The 4,765-nt window shown below is 35.5% G+C and overlaps 1 long non-coding RNA gene across 1 annotated transcript; it reads right to left on the bottom strand.

Moving 5' to 3' along the window:
• Window positions 1-217: 217 nt before the first annotated feature.
• Window positions 218-2,173, bottom strand: LOC126367224 (uncharacterized). Its single transcript, XR_007566453.1, has 2 exons — window positions 1,135-2,173; window positions 218-395 (listed from the first exon to the last, which is right to left on the bottom strand). It is a non-coding gene; the product is annotated as an uncharacterized LOC126367224 (long non-coding RNA).
• Window positions 2,174-4,765: the final 2,592 nt, after the last annotated feature.

Below are 4,765 nucleotides of genomic sequence, written 5' to 3'. Positions count from 1 at the left end.
TGGTAGCTAATGAGCCCCTCCATCAAATTTTTCATTTTGAACGTGAACTTTTGGGCCACCCTGTATATTGAAACAAATAAAATCAGTGTTAAATTAAGTGTTTATTCTAATTTGTATTAAAAAAATATATTTATTTACTAGCTGTGCCGAAAGCCGTTTGACCCGCATGGGTTTTTAGTTTTCAGGGAGTTATTTCTATTTGTAATTAAAATCCAACTTTTAATTTTAAAACGTTTATTAATTAATACATGCATAATCACAAAATATATTAATACGGTATGGCACTTGCCTTTATTAGAAAAACCTTCATTTTCAGTTATTACAGTTAGTCATTAAGTGTTTTCTTGAACATTTTGCTCCTTTCCGATCACCCCCTCTTTGCTTTTCGGTAGAACCTGCAAATGACAAAATATAAAAAACTATTAAGTATGATAATAAATTACTAAAAAGAAAAACAACCATTAATACCTATTATAGTAAGCTTAGAGATGAGCCAATTTTCCAACGTATCCGAAAAGCGACAGTGTCAGTGATAAAAATGTATGTGATTGACATAAGGTCTGTCACTGTCGTTTTACGTACTTAATCGTTTGCAACTTGGCTAAAACCCCATAAAAGCCAGTTGGTTTGCATAGGAGATAACTCTAGAAAAAACTACATTAAGCAAATCAAAAATATATCTGTGGTTGTTATGATAAGAGGAAAATGACAGAATAATTATACCATAAATACACAGGCACTGACTATTTCAGAGAAACTTTACCACGCGCCGCTTCCAGGTTAGTAGGTAAATACCTATATCAATCTAGAATACAAATACTGAAAGGATATTTCGGCATACAAAACATGGAACGTTTTCAGTTGCTTAGCTTCCCGGCCAAGTCGTAAATCAGAAATGGTACTAATATTATTTTTTTGCCCAAAAGTAAGATGATCTGTGCGTCGGAGGGCACGTTAGGCAGTCGGTTGCGGCTTAATTAAGTATGCAGGTATGTCGTCGTTACATGAGGCATGTCATGGACCTATAGCGGCTCAGTAGTAACCCTGATACCAGGGTTGATGAGGTCAGTCAATTATTGTCTCAACCCACACGAGAGAAGAACTTTAGTAGGATACGGATAGGTACATACGAACCTTCAAGAGAATGTGTCTCATGTTGACTACGACGAGAAGATATCCCATAGTTTCTTGAAATATTTTTGCATTTCTGGTCATTCTTCCACTGGGTTGTACTGGATTGGGATGCAGTATTAGTGGAATCTGTTAATTGGAACATAATGGTTTAAATACATTGTTTGTAGGTAGGTACATAATAGACGTTAAGCAATAAAAAGGACCCATTACCAAATCACCCTAAAAATTAGACACAAACCTAGATATTTTATCGTTATTTAGGTATTAAATAGAAGGTTAGTACCAATGCGTTAATAATAAAATGTGTATCAAACTCAAGCGCACAAATAACAACAAAATCAAGGGTGTTTTTGCAAAAGTTAACTTATATACCTAGGTAGATAATTCACAACCAAGCCGAAATACTACAGTTGATCACGTAACAGTTTTTTGTTCAAATATCTTTATTTTATTCATATACCAGGTGCTATGCCAGGTGATAGCGAATGTACAAAAACGGCACACCCCAATTTAAATAGGTAGTTAGTTTATAGATTAAAAGCACCGAATAGGCACATAGGCATGCTTAGTTTACTTTAATAATTAGTACAGAGCAGTGCAATCATCATCACGCATTAACCAAACCAACTTACGTCAAGTAGGTCGTCAGGTAGGTAGGTAATAATATTAATAGTCTAATAAATAGTAATATACTAAGTAGGTAAGGTAATAGGTACCTAAAATCTAGCTAGTCTATTTATAAGTAAATAACTCACCATCTTCGATTTTGTCCAAGTTGAGCATACGTATAATCCTTGGGTTTTTTACTTCCACACAAAGATATGCACGCTTCGAGTAGCCACCATGAACAAATTAAATAGAGAGATAATTATTACATCTATCCAACATTCGTCAATCATGACTTTTTATTCTAACAAAAATCGACCTTATTATTACTACAATGCGATCGTTATTTGTAGGGCCGTATGCTGACTGACGGAATACCGTGGTAAAACTACGATCACAAATAGACAATCAGCTTTCACTCTACAAATAACGATCACAGTGCAATAATAATAAGGTCGTTTTTTATAAACTTCGTCGGCAATAATTTTATCTATAGGTGATCTTGGTTTTACCGTGGTAAAACCACAATCAGCATACGACCCTACAAATAACGATCACAGTACAGTAATAATAGGGTCGATTTTTGGTTGAATAAAAAGTCGAGATTGACGAAAAATTGGTGGATAGATGTAATACCTCTCTAATATCTTTCTAATACCTCTCTTTGAGTGTGCAGCCCGCCGCCGCTGGCACGGCGTAAGTACAGTAACCAAATAAAACATAGGGATTTACGCTAGTGATAAGTAAGTATATTTACTTAGGACATTAATAAGTAGTCTATATTTGCAGGTAATTAGAATAACACGACAAATGATTCAAATTATTGTCTTTAAAAGAGTTGTATTCATATTTACGAAGAGTATAGTGTAAAATATATCATCGAAAAATGAAGATAAATGAAATAACGTAATAGTAATATCAAACCTTGCTTGGAAAAAACTACGTGATTATATTTACACCAAACCGTTACACTAAAAGATTCGCAGAATAGGCAAGTAGCTGGAGTTACAACAAATAGTAACGCTAAAACATTCGTGGAATAACGAAGTAACTAGACGTACAACCACTGTCGTGTCGTATAATGTCGTGAAACATGTCAGTACGTTTACTTACGACTCGACCATCCTAAAAAACTTTCGTGTAAAATCGAAGTAAGTGTTATTATGACTTTACTATATGGGAAAATACCAAAAAAAAATCACGTATTTATACTTACTTTCTTATTATGGGGGAAAAAATATTTTTATCAATGTTGCACAATTTCATTGTTTTTGTAATAATTTCTTAATTTTTACTGATATCTTAATGAAAATTTGTGAGAAGGTGTATTCGTGTACGCTGAATTGAATGGTGCAATAAAAAAAAAATGTCGCTAGTCCACTTACTGCGTTTTTCCACGGGGGGTGCGAATAATAAGATACAGCATGTTCACGGTAGTACTACAGGCATACCATCGGACGGCCGACCACGGCCCACATTCGCACTAGGATCTAACCTGTATTGCGGAAGCAGAAGCGCGACAGGCTACCAATACGTATTCCCGTATGTAACGTGACAAGGCATAATATCTCACTATGTTACTAGATTTGCAAACATATTCCCAACTAGATACTATATACTAGATTATAGATATACTAGATTTGACAGGTCCAGTGTTTTATAGAAGAGACTGCCTGTCTGATCTTCCTTTCGAAGGCAAAACATACGTTCACAATCATCATCATTAATTCAAGAGCCACGCCATAGTATAAGGAATAATACTACGTATAGAACGGCCACTCTCCGGTCCCCGCGGCTGAGCTACACTTACCTCCCCCTACCCCCCTTCCCTCCCCCTCAAACATAGTTTAGTCTTCAATCGTATGGTGTCAGATGTCACACACACAGATGCACGTGTATGATAATGTCAATGTATAAGTAGTGTCTGTGTAAAACGAGGTGTTTTGTATGAAGTGTCCGGGGTGTGAACACGCTCTTGTCGGTGTAGCATTCTCCATTCTTGTCTATCAAAAACCGAAACTTTGACTTCCTTATGAGACACGACGTTCTCCTTCTCTTTAATTTGTTCCACATGAACTCTTCTTGGTCTTCCCGTTCCTCTCTTTCCTTCTATCTTCCCTTTACAATAGATTCTCATAATCATTATCAGGGTGGATAAAGTAGCAAAGTTTTGGAAGATAACTTGCAGCTGAAGTTCCAAGGTAGATACTAGTGTGTATGATGAACTGTATCATGGCAGATTACCAGCTTATTGCCAAGACATGTCAGGGGAGTTGGCGGTTCAATAGTAACACTGACAACAGGGTTGATGAGGTTGGTAATGCACCTCACAACCCAAACGATAGAAGAAGTGGTTTAGATCTCGAGCTGGGATTCAAAGTCGTGACTCTCCGAACAGGGCTATCAGGGATTCAAGAAGATTTAATTAGAAAATGATTTTATCTTTTTAGAAATACAAGCAAACATAAATGAATTCCCCCAATTATTCATAAAGCGAACACTTTAGGCGTTATTTTTCCACCATCACATGTTGATTAACTGCGTTAAAGGGTGGATGGCGAGTGTTGGTAATTATATTATTAAACACGTATATTTATAGCGGGCCAATTACAGAGCTGGCTATTATATTGTAGGTTAACTTAGAGTGCGAACACACGCGAACGTTAAACTTTTTTTGAATAAAATGAGTAAGATGTTTTGTTCATAACATACAAATAGGAATATAATTTATTGCATCAAAATAAAAGGAAATATTTACAAAAGAGACTTAACTAGGTACATGGCCATATAAAAAAAATATAAAAAAGAAAACAATAATTAAAACATAAAGTATAATTTAGTGCGTATGTTTTTAATAAATTCCTCGTGTCTTATTTTTTCTTTTTTGACACCTCAAATAAGTAAAAAAAATTATTGTCACGTGTCCGTGTGTCTTTCTCCCCCAGCTCCGTACACAGTAAATGAGTTTATTAACATTAATTACACTGTCTTTGATATTATTAGCACGGGAGGCGACTAGCCGAGA

Source organism: Pectinophora gossypiella, chromosome 5, assembly GCF_024362695.1.
Source record: "Pectinophora gossypiella chromosome 5, ilPecGoss1.1, whole genome shotgun sequence".
Taxonomy (NCBI): Eukaryota; Metazoa; Arthropoda; class Insecta; order Lepidoptera; family Gelechiidae; genus Pectinophora; species Pectinophora gossypiella.
This window is presented reverse-complemented; position numbering and strand designations above follow the sequence as displayed.